Here is a 26,435-nt window from a genome sequence, read left to right as displayed (position 1 = left end):
CTTTTCTTTCTGGCTCTGTCATTGACTCTTTTGTCATTTCCCTAAAAAAGGTGACCTATCCGTCCTCTCTTGGTTTCAATTATCTTTTTGTCTCTCAAACCTGTATGTATCAGGCACAGGTCTGCCCCAGACCTATATTTTCAACTTCCTGCTGACATTCACTTGGATGTCTGTAGGCACCTGAAACTGAATCCATCTTCTGTCACCTGTCTCACCCTCCCTTTTCCCATTCTCAGTGAGTGAGCACACACTTCTCCCTATCATCGTTCTTCACACTCTATAACCATCACATCTTGCCTTTTCAACTCAGTCAACTTCCTTCTGGCCCCATTTCCTCTTGAATTCAGGCAATTTGGATTGTTGTCTGGATCGTTGCACTGACCTATTAACCATTTTCCCTGCCTTCAGGGTTGATGTCTCCATCCTATATCCAGAGTGATTTTCCAAGATGATAATATTGATTCTTTCACTCCCTTGTTTAAAACTCATCGGTGGCTTCTCAGTTGTCCTCCAGATAAAGCCCAAACTAGTTACTGTGACTTACAAAGTCCTTTATGATTTGTCTACTGCTCCCTTCTCCAGACTCATCGCCTGAGTTAATCTGCTCCCTCTCCCCATGTCTCACTTCTTTTGTTTTTTTTGCTTTAAGGTTTAATTAAATATCACCTATTTCTGTGATAGCAACATCTATATAAATAACATGAGGCCAATAAAATTACATAGGATTCTGAAAGTCAAACTAGTCTCTATCTCCCTGGTATTGTCACAACACTAAGAAGCCAAAAGGAGAAGAAACATGGTATCAGGAGCAATTTGTTTTGTATATCTCACATGGTACAGTTTGTAGTAGGTTTATGGAAAAGTCAGGTTGCCCTTTTTTTTTTTTTTTTTTTTTTTTGCAGTATGCAGGCCTCTCACTGTTGTGGCCTCTCCCGTTGCGGAGCACAGGCTCCGGATGCACAGGCTCAGCGGCCATGGCTCACGGGCCCCCAGCCACTCCGCGGCATGTGGGATCCCCCCGGACCGGGGCACGAACCCATGTCCGCTGCATCAGCAGGCAGACTCTCAACCACTGCGCCACCAGGGAAGTCCGCCCTTCTTCTTTTTGACATTTGTTTTCTTTTATCAACATAGATGTCGGTTTCTTTTTTTTATATACAGCAGGTTCTTATTAGTCATCAATTTTATACACATCAGTATATACATGTCAATCCCAATCGCCCAATTCATCACAGCACCATCCCCACCCCCAAGGCGTGTCTCACTTCTAAACTGCAGCCACACTGAACTACAGACACTAGTCTAATGATGAACAGGTGAGGTTTCAAAAGTCAGTTTTTTGTCTGTACGTTGGTAAGCCAAAAGAGACTAAGAAGTGACTCAAATGTCACCTCCTCAGGTGAGCCTTTCCTGAGCAGCCTTCCAGAAAACAGCAGAACCCTTGCCACCATCCATCCTACCTTGCTTTATTTTTTCTTCATAGTACCTGACATTGTTATCTATTTTGTTTACATGCTTACTGTCTTTGCCCTCTTAAAAAAAAAAAAAAAAAAGCTCTATGAGGGCAAAAATCTTGTCCATCTTGTTCACCATTAAAGCCTTAGTGTCTGAACAGTATCTAGCACATTCTTGGAGGTCCATAAATATTTGTTGAATGAATGTATGAGTGAGAGTCTAAGACTCAGTCACCAAAAGCATTTCTACCAATGAGTGAGTCTGGTCTTTGAAATATAACCATTGATTCTATAAGGAAAAGTCCACATTGAAAAATCTGCTACGGCAGAGCAGGCTCCTCCCTAGAGGTGCAGTGGGGAACTACAATACTTGGCAGTGAAGGTATTCACAGACACCATCTCCTGTAAACTCCGATGCTGTGCAGATCAAAATGGGCCTTAAAGCCAAGAAGCCATCCCCAGGGTGGCTCTTTGCTCTACCTGGTCTTTAAGTCCTCAAACTGAACTTCAAAAGGCTAATAGGCATCCAACCTTGGTGCTGATCCTTTAGGTATAGGCTCCATTTCCTCTACTGCTTTTCCTCATTGCTTGTTGATTGCTGTTAATGGTATAGGGGTTTCATTTGTTGCCTATTGTCCCTGTCCTCTAGACTCGCTCCTACTGAAAATACATTCACCGCTGTGCTCAAAGACACTTTCCAGAGTAAAATGTATCAGCTTTTATCCATCAGTCATTTTTATCTCAGTTATGAGATTATTTCAGTCTATGGCTTGTTTGGTAAATTTGTTTCATTTTGAGATTGATGAAGAAATCTTTTGGGAATAAAGGAAAATAAAAGTTTAGTTGAATTTATCAATAATAGATTAAGCTGTCAAACTATAAGAAGATTTCTGTTTGTGTTTGCATATATAAATATCTAACGTAAAAGACATACAAGTAGCAACCTGGGGTTTTCTGAACCTCACACTTTCCTAGTCTAATAGCAAGGCTCACTAGATGGCGATCTACCCTTTCAGGATAACATACCTCTTTGGCCAGGACTTGTTTCTAGAAATAAGTCAACTATCACAAAGACATATGGTTTGATTTGTTGTTTTTTACTGAGCCCTTACTCTGTGCTCAGCATGGTATTCTTAGATATAGTAAGAGATACAAAGGAAGTTTAAGACAATCCTCAGAGAGCTTATAAGCCAGAAAGAGAACAGCAACGGGCAAAGAAGAAAACTGTAACTGTCTGCTTTCTAGCCCTTAGAAAGTCCCCCACAGATGCTATGTTCAGACATTGTGTCGGCACATTTTTAAAAGAAGGGCTTGAAGAACAACAGAAGTGTCCATCAGATGGGAAATAGGAGCCATAATTAGGAGAATTCTCTTTCCCATCTATGTTTTCTTGTGTTTCGATGACAGTATCTTTCTTTTATGCAGGGCCTCAAAATAATAGCATTTACCGTTTTGTGGGGCATACTATGTCAGACTTCATGTTAATGCTTTAAACGCCTTAGATAATTCAGTCCTCACAATAATACCTAGTAGGTTGTTATGGGCTGAATTTTGTCCTCCCAAAATTCAATGTTAGAGTCCTAACCCCGGGTACCTCATAATGTGATTGTATTTGGAGACAGGGTCTTTAAAGAGATAATTAAGTTAAAATGAGGTCGTTAGGGTGGGCCTTAATCCAATACCATTGGTGCCCTTATAAGAGGAAATTAGGACACAGACACATATAGAAAGAAGAACATGTGGCCATCTACAAGCCAAGGAGAGAGGTTTCAGAAGAAACCAACCCTGCCAACACCTTGATCTCAGACTTCTAGCCTCCAGAATTCAAGAAAATAAATTTCTGTTGTTTAAGTCAACCATCCTGTGTTACTTTGTTGGAGCAGCCCTCACAAGCTAATGCAGAGGTATTATCCCCATTCTAGAGATGAGTAAAGTGAGACCGAGGAAGGAGAAGTTAGTTGCCGAAAATCACACAGCCAGCGTATAACAGAACTCAAGTTCAGGGTTTGGTTTATCTGCTGCGGGCTGAGACCTCAACATTACAAGCGACTTGACACTGAGGGAGGGAATGTAGACAGACCTTATCCTACTGATCATTCAGTAGGCAAACAAGCCTCCTCAGTCTGGTCAGTGAATGCCTCCCAGTCTCACCCAGGTGAGAGGAAGGGAAAGCCAGAGAGGCCTGGCTCAACTTTCTTCACCTTTGGGCTCAGAACTCTTCTGGCAGTGGTGGCCATAAGTGGTCAGTGATGCAAATCATTCTTGACTTCATTTAAAATGAGCCACAACTCCTGTCATTCTAAGAGGTCTTTCTTTTTTCTCTTTATCCCCCGTACCCAAATTCCCTAGCTGGGCAGGGTCCTTATCACATTGTCTTGTAAATGTAGGGCTGGCTAGAAACCAGACACAGGGAAGTCAGCAAATATAAATTTGGATCACACACCCTCCCTTTCCGCCTTGGGGAATGCCTGAGGGGTTGTGGTCCAGTGACCCATGGGCAACGGATAAAGACATTTAGGCCAGCTGTAAAGTGTATGAATTATGACTTGACCCATTGCTTACATCCCAAGGAGGGTCACCATGTCATCAACAAATCAGGATTGTCTAACTTAAACGAACCTACAAGCAGATGAGTGGGGGTAGTAGAGCCAGATGTGCACTAATCATATGTAGACACCTACTCCCACAGTAGGAGTGCCTGTCATTCCTCCAGTCTCCTAAGGTCCAGGCAGCAGCTGGAAAAAGGGTGAGGAGCTTCCATACCTGCAAGGCAACTCATGGACCATCACAGGCACCCAATATAGGTTGAGATGTTATGGTCTTCAACCTCACTCCAAAGAAGTATGTGTAAATGTAAAGTGAATTAATAGAAATGTTAGTCTAGAATAGGTAGATTAGACATTTTATGTTGGAAAGTATTTTGTTGTATTAAATAATCCTATAATAAAAAATATAAAATTTTTAAAAGGTTACATCTGGTTTGTTTCTATTTCTTATATTAAAGACAACTAAGTGAATACAAAACAGTTCACTGCACAGACACTCTGTGGTTTGACACCCTAGAGTTGTTCTTTCCTAGAGGCTTAATTTTTATTTCCCCTGAACATTTAAGAGACACACCTGGACTGTTCTTCCTGCTTCACCCCAAGCTCCTCAAGATGGTGAATCTGGGCAGCCTGATTTAAAAAATGTAGATTCTTGGGCCTCACCCCCAGAGTTACTATCTGTGTGGAAGGCAGGAATCTGCATTTTGAATAAACATCCCCAGGAAATTCTGATAGGGAATCTTACTTTGGGAAACACCGTTTTGATTGTTCACTAAGACCCTGAGAGCTGATTCTTAAAGCCAGAATCCTCTGCTTTAGACTCTCAGGGTAATTTATGTCCCATTACCAGTTTTCCCCTGGTAAATCTTTGCAGAGCTCCACAAGGAAAGGTCAATGCTTATTATGTCCTCCAGAGGCTCCTTCTACATATAGTCCAACCCTCACCCTCCCACAGCTTTCTCTTCTTGCAGAGTAAACATAATTTCTCCAGAGTGGCTCTGGGGGGACTGCGGAGCCATCAAAGCCCCCTGTCTCAAACCTCAGAGAAGACTGGGGGCCTCTGACCCAGATAATGGACCCCTCACAGTTGCAGACCACTGCCAAATACCCCCTTCAGTTGTGACTGGAAAACTGTGTCCACCTCTTCGTGAGTATAGAGCCAAAAGACACAACCAAGCCAAAGATCAGGAGAAGAAAGGATTTATTACTTGCAGCAAGTAAGGAGAACACACTGGGGATCTTTCCTAAAGCAGCATCTCCCAGAACAGTAAAATTGGGGAAGTTTTAAGCTGAGGGTACATGCATATTTATGAAGGAGCTTGGACAGTTGACAGAGTCTAAACTTTAGTTGATTGAAGTCACCAGGGTCAGAAAAGGTCAACATCATCGTCCCTTAGGTTCTGGTTGATCTGGTGGTTGAGTGCTTCAGGCTAACCTTTACCACTGAAAGATAACCGGAAGTCTTCACAACTGATATGTTACCTTTGTTACTGTTACTTCTCTTGCCAGATAGCAGGTAATGTTTCTGCATTCTTTTGTTCCCTTAAGATCATTAATTACTGAGACCTGTTCGAGGGCAAGCATTGTAGCCAGGATTAGATCACAAATGGCTTAGGCCAAAAATGGCTTCTCTTATGTCAAGAAAGCCATGCTTCGTTCTGTTTCTCCAGGGACCCCCTACCCTATCTGCTTATATAACCACAGCCCCACAAAGTTTGGGGCAATCTGCTGTTGGTCACTGACAAGGACCATTGCTAGCTGTGGGAAATGCAAGAAATGAGGAACAGTAGGAATAAAGTGGTCCCCAATTTGACCTGCCACAAGCCCAAGCTGCCTCTGGATTTTCCTGATAAGGAGGGTTACCTGCTATTCTTCAGGACCTAGTTTATCAGGGTCTGGTCTTGTAAAGTTTGGGGCATCACTATCAGCTCTCTAAGAACTGGTGTCTCAAGTCTGAGCTCCATTTGACAGTCTTGTTTCTGGGAATATTACCCCCAAACTGGGTTTGCCTCTTGGTGGGTGTCAAGCCAATAGACACAACCAAGCCAAAGATTAGGAGAAGGAGGGATTTATTATTACTTGCAGCAAGTAAGGAGAACACTGGGGATCTTTCCTGAAGCAGTGGCTCCCGAAACAGCAAAACTGGGGAAGTTTTTCGTTTGTTTGTTTGTTTTTTAATAGGTGAACCAGATATTTGCATGTTTAATCACATAAAGGAAATATCTATATAGTTAAAAAATGTTATCAGTTGTATAGTATAGATGCCATATAACAAACGTCTACGGGGTTCATCTGAAATTCTTTAACACTACGGACAGAATATAAACCCAAGTTAGGGTGAAAGCTACTCTTTCCGCAAGCACTTATGCACATCTTTTAAGATCGTCTAGGACAAGTTTGTAACAATGATAATAATACCAAGAATAACGATGATGGTGGTAACAGCTCACATTTATTGAGTTTTTAGCATATGTCAGAGCTGTTCTAAGTATTTTACATGAATTTATTTAATCCTTACACCAACCTTATGAAGTTAGAACCGTCACCGTCAAAACTGGGGAAGTTTTAAGCTAAGGGTATATTCATATTCATGAGGGGGATTGAGCAGAGGAGAGCTCAGCATAGAATTGGGGCAAAGGTTGACAGAGTCCAAGCTTTAGTTGATTAAAGTCAGGAGGATCAACATCATCCATCCTCCATGTGGGTGGGGACCTTATTTGCTGCAGAACTCAAAGATATATTACTATATATATCTCTTGAGGAACCAGGACCCTGCCCCAAGGCAGTACTATTGTTTCTTTTTTTTTTTTTTTTTTTTTTTGCGGTACGCAGGCCTCTCACTGTTGTGGCCTCGCCCGTTGTGGAGCACAGGCTCCGGACGCACAGGCTGAGCGGCCATGGTTCACGGGCCTAGCCGCTCCGCGGCATGTGGGATTTTCCCAGACCAGGGCACGAACCCGCGTCCCCTGCATTGGCAGGCGGACTGTCAACCACTGCGCCACCAGGGAAGCCCAGTACTATTGTTTCTTGACTGCTCCTCCCTTGTTTCTGCATTCCCTACCTTAAGATCATTAATTACTGAGACCGGTTCAAGGGCAAGCATTGCAGCCAGGCTTAGATCACAAACTAGCTTAGGCCAAAATGGGTTCTCTTATGTTGAGAAAGCCATTCCTGGTTCTCTTTCTCCAGGGACCCCCTAACCTAATCTGCTTACAAAGGTTGCCTTGAAGTCCAAGGTTATTTCTCCAGGATATCTGAACCTCTAGAAATGTTCTACCACATTGATAGATGGTCCTCTGTGATCACTCTGGTGTGAACTGAAGGCAGATCACTTCCCCACCCCCACCATGGACATTTGTGAATCCAAACATGTGTATTGTGTCTACCATAAACTTCTGACTTGTGATGCCATCTTCCTGGGAAAGGGAAGTGTCTGAAGTTTTGATCCACAAAAATTGGGTGGGAAAGAAGGGTTGAGTCCTATTTAGATCTCTTGGGTTGTTATGAGGGTTGCTAAAGAAAATTGGATTTTATAGATAATTTAGTTAATAGCATATGTCAAATTTTATTATAATCTTGTTCCAAGGGAAAAGGCTTTTTAGTGGGCCAAATAAAAAAATTTGCTCCAGGGACTTCCCAGTGGTTAAGACTCTGTGGTTCCAATTCAGGGGGTGAAGTTCGATCACTGGTTGAGGAATAAGATCCCACATGGCCAAAAGATTTTTTTTTAAAAATTGCTCCAGGGGGCTTCCCTGGTGGCGCAGTGGTTGAGAGTCCGCCTGCCGATGCAGGGGACACGGGTTCGTGCCCTGGTCTGGGAAGATCCCACATGCCGCGGAGCGGCTGGGCCCGTGAGCCATGGCCGCTGAGCCTGCGCATCCGGAGCCTGCGCTCCGCAACGGGAGAGGCCACAACAGTGAGAGGCCCGCGTACCGCAAAAAAAAAAAAAAAAAAAAAAAAAAATTGCTCCATTATGGAAAAAAGAAAATGGATAGACAATCATTGTTTGATAGATAAAGAAAAAAGGATTTCTAGACTCTTGATAGAAGACACTCAGACTCTCAGATAGAAGTCAGTTGGGTAGGTGAGTAGCTAGTTTCTAGAATAACTCTTAATCCCATTAAAATTCATCAGAAACTTGTTTTAAACATTTTCTCAGAAATTTTGTTTTTGTTTTTCCTGGAGGAAAGCTGTGAATTACATCCTACAGAAGCATTTTTCCCTAGATCAAGTTTGGGACAATTTATCTTTTACTATGATTAAATAAGTTTATATTTCTAAAATGTTTAGCATAGTCCTTGGTATATACAAAACTTTAGAAGTCTTTGAGAGAGAGAAGAGGAAGAGAAAGAAGAAAAGAAGAAAGAGAAAGTTATTAGAAGCTACATTTCTCTCTTTTTAAGCCTTAGCGCTTAACTCTTGTTAAGAAAAACTTCAGAATTTGGAAATAGGCTAAAAGGAATTATTGCATTTCTTTTTAATATTCTGGGGCATTGCCTAGCAGGTCCTACCAGTGATTATCCAATTTTTTAGAGGAGTGTACTTTTATTTCATTTATTATTTACTATTGATTAAAACATTTAAAAACTCTGAAAGCCTAGATGTTAATTTGTAGAAGACTGAGAGCAATGCAAATGCTTTTTGTCCAATGGCAATAGAAAAAAATTTTACCGGAAAAGGTAGCCACAAAGATTATGGTTTTTTGCCCTTTGGGCATTAATTCGTTTTTCTTTTTTGTTCCTGATTTTCAGTCTTTCATTCTCTTTGTTGAGATGATATCCATTGATCTGGTTTTTTTGTTTTGTTTTGTTTTGTTTTCTCCCCCTGACCACACCACACAGCGTGCAGGATTTCAGTTCCCCGACCAGGGATTGAACCTAGGCCATAGCTGTGAAAGCCCGGAATCCTAACCACTAGGTCGCCATGGAACTCCCATCCATTGATCTGTTTCTAAGTTCACTGATCATTTCCTTGGTTGTATCCAACCTAATGTTGATCACATCCAAAGTGTTTTTGATTGCAGATACTGTATTTTCAGTTTTGGGATTTCCATTCTTTCTTTTTTTTTTTTTATAGTTTCCAAATCTCTCCTGAAATTTCCTATGTCTTCGGCACTATGTAGATCTTCTCCTGTAGACTCTAACAAATTTATCAATTTTATCTCAAATTCTTTGTCTGCGAACTCCAATGTCTGGGTCATTTGTGGGTATCTTTATATTGACTGATCTTTCTCTTTATTACAGGTCACAGTTTCCTGTTTTGTTGAATGTCTAATAATTTTATTATATATTTGACATTGTGGATGATATGTCATAGAAACTGTATTCTGTTATCTTCCTCTGAAGAATGTTGTTTTATTCTAGCAGGCAGTTAAATTACTGACAGATCACTTTGACCATGCTTTGTTAGGCAGGTACATTTCAGGAATTGGGGTCTCACAAAGAAAGGAGACAAATAATAGGGCAAAAATAATTTTTTGAAGAAATACTAGCCAAAAATTTGGTTTAAAAAACAGTACCCAAAGATCCAGGTAGCTCAACAAAAGTTAAGGAGGAGAAAGTCAAAGAAAACCACACCTAGGCACATCATTATTAAACTGTTGAAAATCAAAAATAAAGAGAAAATATTTAAAGCAGCAAGAGAAAATAGCTGCATTGCAAATAGGGGAGCAATGATGAGAATGACTACTGATTTCTTTTTTTTTTTTTTTTTTTTTTTTTTTTTGCGGTATGCGGGCCTCTCACTGTTGTGGCCTCCCCCGTTGCGGAGCACAGGCTCCGGATGCGCAGGCTCCGGACGCGCAGGCTCAGCGGCCATGGCTCACGGGCCCAGCCGCTCCGCGGCATATGGAATCCTCCCAGACCGGGGCACGAACCCGTATCCCCTGCATCGGCAGGCGGACTCTCAACCACTTGCGCCACCAGGGAGGCCCCTGATTTCTTATTGGATTGGAAGCTAGCAGATGATGGAACTACATCTTTAAAGGGCTGGAGGAAAAAGAAAAGTCAACCTAGAATTCTATATCCAGTAAAAATATTTTTCAAAATTGAGGGTGAAATCAAGATATTTTCTGATAAATCAAAGCTGAACCGATTTTTCACCAGCAGACCCTCATCACAAGAAATTCTAAAGGAAATTAAGTAGGTTGAAAAGGAGTGATAACAATTGGAAATTTCGATCTATAGAAAGGAAGGAAGCGGGGCTGAGTTCCTCCCTGTTGGTTGTTTGGCCTGGGGTGACTCAGAACTGGAACCCACAGGGTCCTTGGTGGGGCTGGTGGTGGACTCCAGGAGGGCTCAGGCCAGGGAGTGCCTCCCAGAACTTCTGCTGCCAGTGTCCTTGTCCCTGCAGTGAGCCACAGCTGACCCCTGCCTCTGCAGGAGACCCTCCAACACTAGCAGGTGATAAGAATGGAGGTGAGCCTGATGATGCTGAACTGGTAAGGCTCAGTAAGAGGCTGGTGGAGAATGAGGTGCTCAAGGGTATCCAGCCGTATCTGGAAGAAACACAGAACAAAAACAAGCCAGGGTGGGCTTCCCTGGTGGCGCAGTGGTTGAGAGTCCACCTGCCGATGCAGGGGACACGGGTTCGTGCCCCGGTCCGGGAAGATCCCACATGCCGCGGAGCGGCTGGGCCCGTGAGCCATGGCCGCTGAGCCTGCGCGTCCGGAGCCTGTGCTCCGCAACGGGAGAGGCCACAACAGTGAAAGGCCCCCGTACCGCAAAACAAACAAACAAAAAACAAGCGAGGGGATGGGAGCTCTGTGAAAACTGAAGAGGCTGATAAGAATGGCACTGACAGTGCCAATAACAGGAAATGAGACCTGAAGGCAGGCAGGCCCCCGCCGTGAGAAGCATCATGAGAAGCATCCCTGCTCCCTCTGCCCAGTCAATGGGCTAATTTGCATTGTGCTGTTTAAGTGTCTCTTGTCCAATCTGTGGAGATTGCTTAATGCTTTCATGATTGATGTGTTTGCATTCCTGAAACACAACAGAAGAGAAATGGAGTGCTGGGACTATCAGAGGAAATTAATTTATGAAGGAAGAATGGCACCTGTTTCACTTGCCCTCAGCCGAGGCTGTGGGAGAGAGGATTTTGCGTTATGCCTCGTGGACTCAAATTAAAGGCCATGGAAGGGGCCTTGCTGTAAATGTAATACTGCCATTTCTATTGCTTTGCAGGGCATTTGACTACTTTATCTGAGGCCAAAACACACACAGAGCTAACGAGTGCTACGATTAAAATGATCACTGTTGAAATTATTATCCATATAGTTAGTCTATAATGTTTCACGTTTGTCCTATGTGGGCTGTTGCTATGCAGTGATCTTGTTTCATGTAAATGATATATTTTTGGTGAAATGCAACCTTTTCTATAAATGTGGGCAGCATTTAAAGGTTTCTTTTTAACCCTCTTTTGATAAGTCGGTGTGCCATATTTAATGTTTTTCATTGGCATTTGCACATAAAATGTATCATATAATTTTTTTCCCATAGGCCAGAAACCTATTGGGATCTGGGACTTAATTAATGAAGCTTTGTGCTGAGAGAGGATGGGTCTGCAGTCCAAAGTGAAACAGATAAAGGAACTTTTATTAAAGCCTGAGACTCAGGCCAAAATTAGGAGGGAGCTTTTTGAAGGAAGTCATTAACAATAGTAATGAAGGAAATGATGTTGATTTCAGCACAATTTTGACTTAAGCTCTACATTGCTATTGTGGTACCAGAGTTTATGAAGTCTTTTCAGCTCATTAAATAGCTCTTTGGTAAATGTCAAAGAAGTGTTCTGATAGAGTCTGCACAACAGCAAACCAACAATGGTAAGGAATTAACAATTTCTTACCAAAGAAAACTGATTCTGCACTGTTATTTTTAAGCTGAATTTGTGTTTTAGAATGTTTATCTCTATAATATCGAGATTCATTTTATAGAAAGGACTTCTTAATTAGCCATTGTGAGATGTTCATTGGTTCCTCACAAATAAAATATACAGACCGTGGAAAATCATTTACAGACAAAAAAAAAAAAAACAACTTACAGTATTTTAAGGGTAACTTGTCTCCTGTTGACATGATTTTTGTTGTTGTTAAATCAAAAGAAGCATTGTTCACATGTATCTATGCCTAGTGTTACTTTTAATGAGACTTTGAATGTTTACTGATCACCAGTACTTGAATGAACATTTTAAAATGTAATTATTGCAATCACTGGTTAAGAATGTTTTATAATGTCCATATGTGTTATTTTTCAATGATAAAAATGTAATTTGCTGGGCTTCCCTGGTGGCGCAGCAGTTAAGAGTCCGCCTGCCAGTGCAGAGGACACGGGTTCAAGCCCTGGTCCGGGAGGGTCTCACATGCCGCGGAGTGACTAAGCCCGTGAGCCACAACTACTGAGCCTACGCTCTGGAGCACGTGCTCCGCAGCAAGAGTAGCCACCGCAATGAAGAGTGGGCCCCGCTCGCCGCAACTAGAGAAAGCCTGCCTGCAGCAACAAAGACCCAACACAGCCAAAAATAAAAAATAAATAAAATAAATAAATTTTTTTTAAAAAATGTAATATGCTTTTTAATTTCATAATGAATGTTTGGGATTTTTATTTTCTACTTTTCAGAAGATAAGCCCCAGGTCTTGCCGTATCCCTCACAATCTGAATTTGTTTGCAGTGGTTCATTTCTAAAGAAAATTGTTGAAAAATTTCCCTCCCATATGATAATCACTGGTAACAGCTTTTCTATAGTCAGTGTAAAATTGCTGCTACTAAGAGATCATGATGGAGGGCGAAATTATTAGAGATCAAATATGTAATCATTTCAAAGATAAAATCCAGTTTACCCATGGATTTTAGCTATTTTTTCACTTGGTAAATTATGCTGCATTTATTTATAAGTGAGTTTATGCATTTTCATGCCTCTTAATAAATGTATTGTTTTCCCGTAAAAAAAAAAAGAAAGGAAGGAAGGAAGAATAATGGGAATGGTAAATAAGTGGATGAATATTTAAAAATACAACTTTTTGTTCTTTTCTTAAATTTCTTAAATGTCAATTGACTTTAAAGCAAAACTAATAAGAGTGTAAGTTGGGATTTTTTTAACACATGTAGACATAAAATATGTGACAACGACACAAAGGACAGTAGGGGTGTAAGTGGAATCGTACCATTGTAAAGGTGTCAGTTTTCTCCAAACAGATTTATTTTTATTGTCCATTATCCAATAAAAATCCAAACAGAAGTTTTGAGGAACTTGCAAGCTGATTCTATTATTTTTATGAAGACAAATGTCCAAGAATAACCACTGCTAGAGAGCAATTTAAGGTGGGAGGCCTCGACCTCCTGTATTAATTAAGAAAATGCAGTATCTTAAGTGAAGTAAGTCAGAAAGAGAAAGACAAATACCATATGATATCACTTATATGTGGAAACTAAAATATGACCCAAATGAACTAATCTATGAAACGGAAACAGACTCACAGACATAGAGAACAGACTTGTGGTTGCCAAGGGGGAAGGGGCATGGGAGAGGGATGGAGTGGGAGTTTGGGATTAGCAAGTGCAAACTATTATATACAGGATGGATAAACAACGAGGTCCTACTGTATAGCACAGGGAACTATAATTCAATATACTGTAATAATCCATAATGGAAAAAATGTAAAAAGAATGTATATATATTTATAACTGAATCACTTCTCTGTACAGCAGAAATTAACACATTGTAAATCAACTATACTTCAATAAAAGAAATTTAGAAAAAACAACAAAAAAGCAAACATATTGACAAACTCACCAAAGAAAACAATAGCATAGAAAAAACCCGACATGTATATGAAAATTTGACATAAGACAGAAGCAGCTTTGTAGATATTAGAGAAAGGATGAGTGACACTGAGACAACTGGTTATGCATATAGAAAAAATGAAATTGGATTCATATTTCACCCTACACATAAAAGCTCATTCCTAATGATTAAAAACTTTCATGTGAAAGACAAAACTTAAAAAAAAAAAAGCTTCGAGAGCATATCTTTAAGGCCTAGGGATAGGAAAGATTTCCTTAAACAAGATACAAAAAAACCTGCTAACTATAAGATAAAAATATGAATAAATTTGACTACATTAAGTAAAAAATGTTTGTTCATCAAAAGATACCACAAAGATGGGACTTCCCTGGCAGTCCAGTGGTTAAGACTCCGCACTCTCGGGCCTCCCTGGTGGCGCAGTGGTTGAGAGTCCGCCTGCCGATGCAGGGGATACGGGTTCGTGCCCCGGTCTGGGAGGATCCCATATGCCGCGGAGCGGCTGGGCCCGTGAGCCATGGCCGCTGAGCCTGCGCGTCCGGAGCCTGCGTGTCCGGAGCCTGTGCTCCGCAACGGGAGAGGCCACAACAGTGAGAGGCCCGCATACCGAAAAAAAAAAAAAAAAAAAGACTCCGCACTCCCAATACAGGGGGCACGGGTCTGATCCTTGGTCAGGGAACTAAGATCCCACATGCCACATGGTGTGGCCTAAAAAAAAAAAGATATCACGAAGGGAGTCAAAACACAAGTTGTAAACTGGCAAACTGGGAGAAGATATTTGCAACAAAATTATTGAAACTGAGAAAAGATTAACATCTAGAATAGATACTGTTACAAACTACCATAAACGAATAAGAAAAAGACACACAACCCAATGCAAAGACTGGCAAAGACTTGAACCAGCATTTCACAGAACTTATCAACATATGACAAGATGCTCAACCTCTCTAGAAATCTAGGAAATGCAAATTAAGATCACAAGGTACCAGTTTACATCTACTAGACTACTCAAAATTATGAAGGTGATACAAAGTGTTGAAGATGTGGATTAAACAGAACTCTCATGTACTGCTGGTGGAAGAGGAAATTTTACAAACACTTTAGAAAACAAGTTGGCATTATTGAATAAATTAAAGATGTGCAAACCTTATGACCCAGCATTTCTACTCCAAACAATTGTATGCATGTACCAAGAGATATGTATAAAATATTCATAGCAATATCCTTTCTACTGGCAAAAACTTGGAGGTAAACCTAAATGTCTGTCATCAGGATAATGGGTAGATTGTAACATGTTTCTAAAGTGGAATATTATGCAGAAAGAAACAGAATTAGGTACAGCTACATGCAACAAAATAGATGAAACAGAAATATAAAGTTGAGTGAAAAAAAAAAGAAGTTGCAGAAGACTATGCACAGTATGAGCTCATTTATGAAAAGCTGAAAAAAACTAGCAGAACTAAACAATGTATTATTTTAGGGAAGCACACTTTTATGACAAATTTATTTTTAAAATGAGGAACATTCAGGAAAATGGTTCCCTGGTGTGGGGTGGGTGAGAATAGAGAATATGATAGGGAAAGAACACAGAGGTAGATTATTAAACAACACTGGTAATGCTCCAACTCGAGTTGAGTTAGAGCGGTTCAGAGCCATTTTTTAAAATGTTACATATTTTATTTGGTATTTTACAAATACAACACAATGTGGGGGAGAAAAATTCCTGGCAATATGGTTAGATTGTTGAACTCAATAGCTGGGATGCAAAAGACAATGGACTCATATTTTCAAAGTGCTGAAGGCAAAGAACTTTGACACTAGAATTTTATCTCTGGTTATACTGTCATTTATTTATTGATATTTTTAAAATAAATTTTATTTATTTATTTATTTATTTTTGGCTGTGTTGGGTCTTCGTTGCTGCACACGGGCTTTCTCTAGTTGCGGTGGGCGGGGCTACTCTTCATTGCAGTGTGCGGGCTTCTCATTGTGGTGGCTTCTCTTGTTGTGGAGCATGGGCTCTAGGCGCACGGGCTTCAGTAGTTGTGGCACGTGGGCTCAGTAGTTGTGGCTCGTGGGCTCTAGAGTGCAGGCTCAGTAGTTGTGGCACATGGGCTTAGTTGTTCCGCAGCATGTGAGATCTTCCCGGACCAGGGCTCGAACCCGTGTCCCCTGCATTGGCAGGTGGATTCTTAACCCCTGTGCCACCAGGGAAGTCCTATACTTCATTTAAATACTCGAGGAAAATAAATATTTATTCACAATCTCAGAAATGTTACCATGTAAAGGCCTTCTTTGAAATCCCTCCTAAAGTAAGCATAGAGCAAGAAGAGAACTGAATCCAGGAGAAAGCAATGAGATATGGGGAATAAAGGAGAATAAATGACTTAATAAATTTTATTAGTGTCTAAATAGTGATTTCTCCCCTTCCCTTCCTCTCCCCCCTCAAGAAAAACAAAAAAACAAACAACAACAACAAAAGAACCCAAAGGTTGCAAACGTCAGAACTAAAACTCTATGTGCTCTTACCTGGTAATCAGAGAAATGCAAATGAAAACAACAATTAGATAATATTTTATATCTGTAATAATGCCCAAAATTAGAAACTCAAGGTGCTTCAAAGGGCCAGGAAGGATACGGAGGAAACAGGATTTTCCACAAATTGTTGATGGGGGGAGGCATAAATTATGTGTGCTTTCTCCCTGGCAGGCCTTTTGGCTGTACTTAGTTGAATTAAGCATATCTATGTTTGTCCTGTGACTCCCCAATTCTACTCCTGAGTAGACATACCATCCCACTCCCTCTACTCCCCACCCCCAAAATACCAAAAAGATCTTTCGCACAGATTCATAAGGTGTAAGCTGCAGAAAGTTTATTTCATGCTGTGTATATAGCTGGAGCTTCAGGCAAACCGTGTGTCCACCATTAAGGAGACGGATGAGAAAATGTGGCATTTGATGGCACACTATGCAGTGGTCAGAAATAACGAACTAGATTTACATTCAGCAGTACGGTTCGATCTTAAATATGTTTAGTGAGAAAGTAAGAAGCAGAATATCTACATGACATTTATGTAAATTTATGTACATTCAAAACATTTATTCTTAAATGAACACTGTATATTTTTCAAGACACTTGCATTCATCCCATCACGTATTCAGTAGTATTTTTTTTTAATACTTATTGTCTGTCAGGCACCACTCTTGACGTTGGGAATATAGCAGCACACTAAGCAAAACTGTGTTTTTTATGGAACTTATATTCTACTAGAAGAAGAGAGATGACAAGGAAAAATAAATGGGGAACACAGGATGGAGACTGCGGGTGGAGGAGATGTGCTATTTTATACAGGGCGGCTGTGGAAGTCCCCTCTGATAAGGAGACCTGGGGGTAGAAGCCTGCTTTAAGAGGAACAAGACTGGTTATGTGAGGGGAGAGAACTCCGGGCAAAGAGAACAGTATGTGCAAAGGTCCTGAGGTGGGAGAATGTTTGGCATGTTTTAGGACATTAAGGAGGCCAGTGCAGGGCCCGAGTAGAGTGAGAGAGGGAGTTACAGGAAGTGAGAGATGTGATGGGTGAGGTCACACAGGGCCTTGCAGGGTGTGGTAAGTGCTGAGGGTTTTGCTTGGAACAAAATGAGAATCCATTAGACGCTTTTTAGCAGAGGAGTGAAACCATCTGGCTTATTTTTACAGGATCACCATGGTTATTGTGCAGAGGCAAGACTAGAGGCTGGGAGAGCAGTGAGGAGGGAGTACAGTGATCCAGGACACGGTGCTGGTAATTTAGAATAGGGTGGTAGGAGAGATGTGAAAGGCAAATCTTTAGAGAAAAAAGAAAAGCTGCCAGAGAGTTTCTTCAAGAACTAGGGATGGGAAATATTTCAAACAAGGTATTTTCAGAAGTGTTAACCATGAAAGAAACAAATTACATTTGTTCATCAAAAGATACCACCAGGGCTTCCCTGGTGGCGCAGTGGTTGAGAGTCCGCCTGCCAATGCAGGGGACATGGGTTAGTGCTCTGGTCCGGGAAGATCCCACATGCCGCGGAGCGGCTGGGCCCGTGAGCCATGGCTGCTGAGCCTGCGCGTCCGGAGCCTGTGCTCCACAACGGTGAGAGGCCCGTGTACTGCAAAAAAAAGATACCACCAAGAGTAAAAAGACAAGTTGCAAACTGGGAGAACAGAGAGAGTTTTAAAAAGAGCAGACAATTTATTAATAAATGGGTGTGAGGGAACAGGAGGAACCTGAGATGTTGCTGAGGGTTCACTGGGAGGGAAGAGTAAGTTTAGGTGGAAAAAACAGGAGTTTGGTTTGGTTTATGTTTGGGATGCCCGTTAGACATCCAAGCGGAGGTATTGAGGAGTCTGTTGGCCATTTATCTAGAATAGAATTCAGGGGAAAGGTCTAAGGATACACTTTTGGGAGCTGCAGTAGATAGAAGGTATTTAAATCATGGGATTAGATGAAGTCACGTAGAGGCCACAACAGCAAGAGAGCCTGAGACCGAGCCCCGAGACACTCCATTATTTAGCAGGAGGGAAGGTGGTGAGGAGCCAGCAAAGGAGGCCGAAAAGGAACGGCTGCTGAGGTTGGAAGAGAACCAAGAGAGGGTGGGGTTCTGGAGGCCAAGCGGGGGACCATTTCCAGGAGGAAGGAGCAATAGGCTGTGCCCGATTCTGCTGATAAGCTGATAAAATGAGCGAGGAGGACTGAATAGTTTTGGCAAAGATAATTTAATGCAATGATGGGGTTGGAAGCCTCACTACTAGACAGAGCTTTAGAGAGACCAGGAAAAGAAGTGGGTAAAGCAAGCAGAGACAGCGCTTTTTTTTTTTTTTTTGGTGGGGCCGAAGATGCAAGGACTTTATTTCATCACCCCTACTCTCCATTCAAACAGTAATATAAAAAGAATCGAAACACACACACACAAATCAGGCCGTGAGATTAGCAGGTAATCCCCCTCCTCCCTGTCACTCCTGGATCCGGTTACGTGATTGAAGTTTAATTGATGTTTATGCTCACCTCCTCCTGCTTCCCCCTCTGTCCAGGGCTCTGGTCTTCCCTGGAGCTTCCACCACCAGGTGGGAGAAGGGAGGCAGACCTTAGAGAAGCCTGTGTGTGGCAGCTTGGTCCTCCGAGAACAGGTGGGGTGGGGACATGGCGTGGGCTGCCATCCCCTCTCTCTCTTCCAGCTTTCTTCGTGGCCCCAGGTAGCCCTCCAGACCCAACAACGTAGCCAGCCCATGCCTGATGGCACCATCCCTCTGGCCTCTCAATTTCGCCTCTACAGCCCCTGTAAGACTGCCAAACCCTGATGGTCCTCGTGCCAAAGCCTCCACTTCCCTCAGATACAGCTCTTTCCTTTAACAGAGCTCCCTGGCCAGGGCCCCCAACCTCCACAAACCCCTGACCTGGAGGAGTTAGAGGCTAGAAGTTTGAGGCAGGGGTGGGGGCAGTTTATCCCACCTCTCACTCAAGTAGACCATCAGCACCATTATGACAACCTGCCCCAGCATCTCCAGGAAGGGACTGCAATGGTGACACCTCCCTCAACAACTCAGGCCACGCGGACATGGGACGTAGTTGCTCTGTAGATAAAGCAGTGAGTGGCAGAGCCCAGCCAGGACCCGCCCCGCCTGCACTTTACTGCCCACGCCCCTCTTTGAGTTAGGAGTGTAAGGCTGCACACACCAGCGCCCCTATTGCCAGACTGGACCAACAAGTCATAGTCCCCGACTTCTTGGGGCACTTCCTGCAGTGGGACAGTCACTGTGGTCAGGATCTCCAGCCTCTGACCCCCCGAAATGAAGCACCATGGCCAGACCACCTGTGAGGTTGGTGCCAGTCAGCAGCCAGATTCAGCTACCCCAATATATGCAGGTCTGAACTTGATTTTTCCCCTTCAGAATTCTGAGGTCTCCTGGGCCCGTCTTTGTGCCCTGTGCTCCCTCCTCTCCTCCTCTGAGACCCCCCGCCACTTCCTTTTCTTCTTCCTCTGAGCTCTGCTTCTCCTTCAGAGGATGCTCCTGTCTTCCACATCAGTGACTTCCATGTGTGATCCAGAGCATGTGCTTATCCTCCCGCCTCGTCTCACAAAGAGAGGCGATAGTTCCACTGAGGACCCACCATCTCACAGACAGGATAGGGTCCTCCCATTGTGCTCCAGGCAGTGGTAAGAATGAGGTCCCAGGGAAGGGGGCATGAGGTTGAGGAAGACATCTCCCAGGAGCCCACCCCAAGCAAAACTGAGTAAAATCTGGAGTGGAAAGCAGTGTCAGGGGATCTGGACACCATGGGGATAAGGAAGTGGAAGAGAAATGGAGCTGCAGAGATCAGCACTGTGGCCCCAGTGCATAGGCTGCGCTCATGGTCATATCCATGTCCTCTGTGGGAGAGGCTGTCATGGGAGTGGCCATGGCTATGGCCATGGGGCAAATCCTCCATGGTCGTGACTGGGGGTGTGCCCACGCCAGATGTTCTTATGAGTGTGGCCATGGGCACAGGCATGAGTGTCCTTGGTAGAAATCCACACCTGGGTGCCTGCGGCGGTGACCACAGAAGTTCTCATGCAGGCCTCCATGACCCTTGTGTCTGGCCACCAGAAGCCCCAAGGCCATCCAGGTCAGCAGTCCCACAGCCACCCAGTGCGGGTCCCTGGGCCTCAGGCCACCAAGCTTACCAGAGGGACAGAGACAGTGACTCCACTTGACCTTCAGCTCTATACCTGTGTGGGGTCAGCTTTACTCCACTCATGCCCTCTGTCCACTTCTATGGTCGCTCCTCCATTCCATTCTGTCCCCACCCTCATCGTTCCCAAGTCTCTTCCTAAAACTATTCTGCAGACAGCACTTTTGAAGAATTTTGCTATCAGGGAAAGCAGAGAGGTGGCTCAGTGCCTGAAGGGGCCTGAGTGGTCAGTGGAAAGTTTTTGCTTGTGTTGTTTTTCTTTTTTTTTTTTTTTTTTGCGGTACGCGGGCCTCTCACTGCTGTGGCCTCTCCCGTTGCGGAGCACAGGCTCCGGACGCGCAGGCTCAGCGGCCATGGCCCACGGGCCCAGCTGCTCCGCGGCATGCGGGATCCCCCCAGACCGACCGGGGCACGAACCCGCGTCCCCTGCATCGGCAGGCGGACTCCCAACCAGTGCGCCACCAGGGAAGCCCTGCTTGTTTTTTTTAAATGAGATAAATTAAATAAATGAAAGGGAGTGTCTATGGTGGTGACGAAAAGTAGGAGTGGCGATTCAGGGTGAAGTGAAAAACATAAAATAAGAAAGGGCTCATTTGGTCAGAGACGACAGCGCCATGAACTTGGAGAGAACGGTGGAGGGGCCAGGCAGGGAGGAGAAGCAAACACACAGAACAAAACAAAACAAACACCACCCTCTTCTCCCCTCCTTTATTATTCAGAGCAAACTGCCCAGTTCACAGATTCTTCCAGTCAAGGTTGTGAATACTGAGACATTAAAGTTTTTTATATTTTTTACTCCACAGGCCTCCTAAGACAAGAACTGGAAAGCTAGAAAGAATGCCTAAATTGGTTGTTGTATTTCTCTGAGATCAATTAAGGCACTGCAGCATCTTTAAGAACATCGGGGGGCCCAGGTAACATTCATTCAAGCGATTGAGTTGAGCCAGGAAGGGACCCTCTCTGTTACTATCTGGGCTGTGATCAGGTAGAGGGTTTTATGTCACTAGAGACCTGAAGGTCATTCTCGTTTTTACCTGCTTCTCCCAAACGTGGGCAGACTGTCAAGAGTCCAGGACAGAAGTATCTGCTGAACCACAGTAGTTCGCCTCTTTGCCAGGAAATTTTCTGTATGGGGAATGGGTGTCTTGGGACAAAGGGCTACAGAGTTGATACAATGCCCCCCTGTGTGTTCCCATCCAGTGGGCCCGAGAGGATTCCTGGAGACATTTTTGTTGGGTTACTGCACACCCACAAATAGCTACTTAAAAAAAGGAAAAGAACAAAACTTCACAATTAGAGGGCTATTTACAAAAGGCATTTAAAAATTAACAGACACACAGATGCTCCTGTTACTTTTTGCAATAGACTTGAAACTGTTCTCCCAGCCTCCAGTCTCTCCCACACCAATCCATTCTGCACATTATAGCAAGATTCATCTCCTTAAAGCACAGATCTGATCTGGTCACTTCCACACTTCAGCACCTTCTGTGGCTCCTCATTGCCCTTTATTTATTTATTTATTTATTTATTTATTTATTTATATGGCTGCGTTGGGTCTTTGTTGCTGTGGGTGGGCTTTCTCTAGTTGCGGCGAGTGGGGGCTACTCTTCGTTGCGATGCACAGGCTTCTCACTCCAGTGGCTTCTCTTGTTGCGGACCATGGGATCTAGGTGCACAGGCTTCAGTAGTTGTGGCTTGCAGGCTCTAGAGCCCGGGTCAGTAGTTGTGGCACACAGGCTTCGTTGCTCCATGGCATGTGGGGTCTTCCCAGACCAGGGATCGAACCCGTGTCCCCTGCATTGGTAGGTGGATTCTTAACCACTGTGCCACCAGGGAAGTGCCCCATTGCCTTTAAAAAAGTGAAGTCCTCAAGATCCTTCATCCTGGAGCCTCTCTTCTCTTTTCCTCACCCATCTCCTGCTGCTTCCTTGGCATCTGCTCAGCTGCAGCTCCTCTCTCCAGCAGGGCTCCCCTCTTCATCTCTCTTCCTCTCCTCCCACTCTTCCCCTGCTCACTCCTACTCAGTCTTTCTCTCTTCACATAGATGTTGTTCCTTCTGCGGAGGCTTCTTCCCTATGCGCCAACCTCGGGCAGAGCTAGGTGCCCAAACAAGAGGCTTCCGTAACACCCTGAACTTCCTCTTATCACAAGAATAATTGTTCTATATTGTAGTTGTTTGTCTTCCCTGCTACGCAAGAAGTTCTGTGAAGTCAGGGGCCACTTCTATCTTGCCCATCATCATCTCCCCAGTACCTGGTGTGCATCTATGAATGTGAGCCACAGAGAAGGAGCAAGTAACTGAACAGTCTTCTGGAATTTGATAGGGGTGATGGCTACACAGCTCTGTGAATATACTAAAAACCACCTTTAAAAGGATGAACTTGATGGTATGCAATTTATATCTCAATAAAGCTGTTAGTTTTGTTTTTTTGGTTTTTTTTGCGGTACGCAGGCCTCTCACTGTTGTGGCCTCTCCCGTTGCGGAGCACAGGATCTGGACGCGTGGGCTCAGCGGCCATGGCTCACGGGCCCAGCTGCTCTGCGGCATGTGGGATCTTCCCAGACCGGGGCACGAACCTGTGTCCCCTGCATCGGCAGGCGGACTCTCAACCACTGCGCCACCAGGGAAGCCCAAAGCTGTTAGTTTTTCAAAAGGCAAGCTGCAAGCTGACAGAGGACTTACATCCAGAATACATATAAAACTCTGACCGGTCAGTAATGAAAAAGGAAAGAAGCAAATACAGAAAATGGACAGACAAATGGAAAGATAACTTCATAAAAGATGAAACCTAATGAAACTGAAATGGCCAATGAACATATGAAAAAGCAATCAGTTCCATTAATCATCAGGGAATACAAATTAAAACCATAATGAGCACCCACTGCACACACATCAGAATGAGTGAAATGGAAGATTCTGAACATATCCTAGTGTTAGTAAAAGATGGGGAGCAGGTGGTTAATAAAAGATGGGGAGCAGGTGGAACTCTCATACACCACTGTAAATTGGTGCAGCTCTTTGGAAAACTGGCACTATTGACTAAGCCTAAATATATACATACCCTATGACCCAGCAATTACACTGCTAGAAATATTCCCACAGAAATACACATATGGCCACCACAATGGTCACAGCAGCACTACTGTGTCGGGCCCACTGGATGGGAACACACAGGGGGGCATTGTATCAACTCTGTAGCCCTTTGTCCCAAGACACCCATGGGATCTAGGTGCACAGGCTTCAGTAGTTGTGGCTTGCAGGCTCTAGAGCCCGGGTCAGTAGTTGTGGCACACAGGCTTCGTTGCTCCATGGCATGTGGGGTCTTCCCAGACCAGGGATCGAACCAGTGTCCCCTGCATTGGTAGGTGGATTCTTAACCACTGTGCCACCAGGGAAGTGCCCCATTGCCTTTAAAAAAGTGAAGTCCTCAAGATCCTTCATCCTGGAGCCTCTCTTCTCTTTTCCTCACCCATCTCCTGCTGCTTCCTTGGCATCTGCTCAGCTGCAGCTCCTCTCTCCAGCAGGGCTCCCCTCTTCATCTCTCTTCCTCTCCTCCCACTCTTCCCCTGCTCACTCCTACTCAGTCTTTCTCTCTTCACATAGATGTTGTTCCTTCTGCGGAGGCTTCTTCCCTATGCGCCAACCTCGGGCAGAGCTAGGTGCCCAAACAAGAGGCTTCCGTAACACCCTGAACTTCCTCTTATCACAAGAATAATTGTTCTATATTGTAGTTGTTTGTCTTCCCTGCTACGCAAGAAGTTCTGTGAAGTCAGGGGCCACTTCTATCTTGCCCATCATCATCTCCCCAGTACCTGGTGTGCATCTATGAATGTGAGCCACAGAGAAGGAGCAAGTAACTGAACAGTCTTCTGGAATTTGATAGGGGTGATGGCTACACAGCTCTGTGAATATACTAAAAACCACCTTTAAAAGGATGAACTTGATGGTATGCAATTTATATCTCAATAAAGCTGTTAGTTTTGTTTTTTTGGTTTTTTTTGCGGTACGCAGGCCTCTCACTGTTGTGGCCTCTCCCGTTGCGGAGCACAGGATCTGGACGCGTGGGCTCAGCGGCCATGGCTCACGGGCCCAGCTGCTCTGCGGCATGTGGGATCTTCCCAGACCGGGGCACGAACCTGTGTCCCGTGCATCGGCAGGCGGACTCTCAACCACTGCGCCACCAGGGAAGCCCAAAGCTGTTAGTTTTTCAAAAGGCAAGCTGCAAGCTGACAGAGGACTTACATCCAGAATACATATAAAACTCTGACCGGTCAGTAATGAAAAAGGAAAGAAGCAAATACAGAAAATGGACAGACAAATGGAAAGATAACTTCATAAAAGATGAAACCTAATGAAACTGAAATGGCCAATGAACATATGAAAAAGCAATCAGTTCCATTAATCATCAGGGAATACAAATTAAAACCATAATGAGCACCCACTGCACACACATCAGAATGAGTGAAATGGAAGATTCTGAACATATCCTAGTGTTAGTAAAAGATGGGGAGCAGGTGGTTAATAAAAGATGGGGAGCAGGTGGAACTCTCATACACCACTGTAAATTGGTGCAGCTCTTTGGAAAACTGGCACTATTGACTAAGCCTAAATATATACATACCCTATGACCCAGCAATTACACTGCTAGAAATATTCCCACAGAAATACACATATGGCCACCACAATGGTCACAGCAGCACTACTTGTTACAGACCCAAACCGGAGACAGCTCTTACGTACATCAAATAGTAGAATGGATAAATAACATGTAGTTATAGTCACATCATGAAATACTACCACAATGGGAATCAATGATCTTCAATGACAGGTAACAATATGAACACATATTACAAACACCATGTTGTGCAAAACAACCCAGAAACAAGAGTTTACAGTATAATTCTACTGATACACAAAATTGTTCCACGGTGGTAAAAGTCAGGAGAGTGGGTACTCTTTGCGGGAGGTGAATAGGGCAGGAGGAGGAAAAGGGAGGCTGTTGGTGTACTGGTAATGCTTTATTTCTTCATTTTCATGTTGGTTACACAAGTATGCTCAGTTTGTGAACATTTTTTTTTTTTTCTGTACGCGGGCCTCTCACTGCTGTGGCCTCTCCCGTTGCGGAGCACAGGCTCCGGACACACAGGCTCCGCGGCCATGGCTCGCGGGCCCAGCCGCTCCGCGGCATGTGGGATCTTCCGGGATCGGGGCACGAACCCGTGTCCCCTGCATCGGCAGGCGGACTCTCAACCACTGCGCCACCAGGGAAGCCCCTGTGAACATTTTTTGAGCTGCACACACAGACACACACACACACACATGTGCATGTGTGTTATACTTCAATTAAAAAAAACTTTTAAAAATCCTACCCATTCTTCCAGGTTCTTTTTATTTTATTTTTTTTTATTTTATTTATTTATTTATTTATTTATTTATTTTGCGGTATGCGGGCCTCTCACTGTTGTGGCCTCCCCCGTTGCGGAGCACAGGCTCCGGACGCGCAGGCTCCGGACGCGCAGGCTCAGCGGCCATGGCTCACGGGCCCAGCCGCTCCGCGGCATATGGGATCCTCCCAGACCGGGGCACGAACCCGTATCCCCTGCATCGGCAGGCGGACTCTCAACCACTTGCGCCACCAGGGAGGCCCCCAGGTTCTTTTTAAATACTCCCTCATTAACATTCACAAAGTCACAAAGTCTCTGGGATAAGAATAATTGGTGGCGACTTTACTTCCTCTATGATTTCACAGCACTTTGGGATCCTTTGATCATTTTCCTGGAAGCATGTGCATGGAAAGAGCAAGAGCTTTGGGGACCTGGGTTCTAGTGCCAGCCACTTCCCATGTGGGTGGCCACGAGCAAGTCCCCCACAGCCATATAGTACTTAGCTACAAGCAACAGGAAGTGATCCTTGATTTCAACAGAAAAGGGAATAAAGGTAGTTGCTAG

The 26,435-nt window shown here is 43.9% G+C and overlaps 1 pseudogene; it reads right to left on the bottom strand.

Annotated features, from left to right (window-relative positions):
- Positions 1-19,219: 19,219 nt before the first annotated feature.
- On the bottom strand, positions 19,220-22,466 carry LOC132502596 (zinc transporter SLC39A7-like; annotated as a pseudogene).
- Between the last annotated feature and the right edge of the window lie 3,969 nt (positions 22,467-26,435).

Source organism: Mesoplodon densirostris, chromosome 2 (assembly GCF_025265405.1).
Source record: "Mesoplodon densirostris isolate mMesDen1 chromosome 2, mMesDen1 primary haplotype, whole genome shotgun sequence".
In the NCBI taxonomy this organism is placed as follows: domain Eukaryota; kingdom Metazoa; phylum Chordata; class Mammalia; order Artiodactyla; family Ziphiidae; genus Mesoplodon; species Mesoplodon densirostris.
This window is presented reverse-complemented; position numbering and strand designations above follow the sequence as displayed.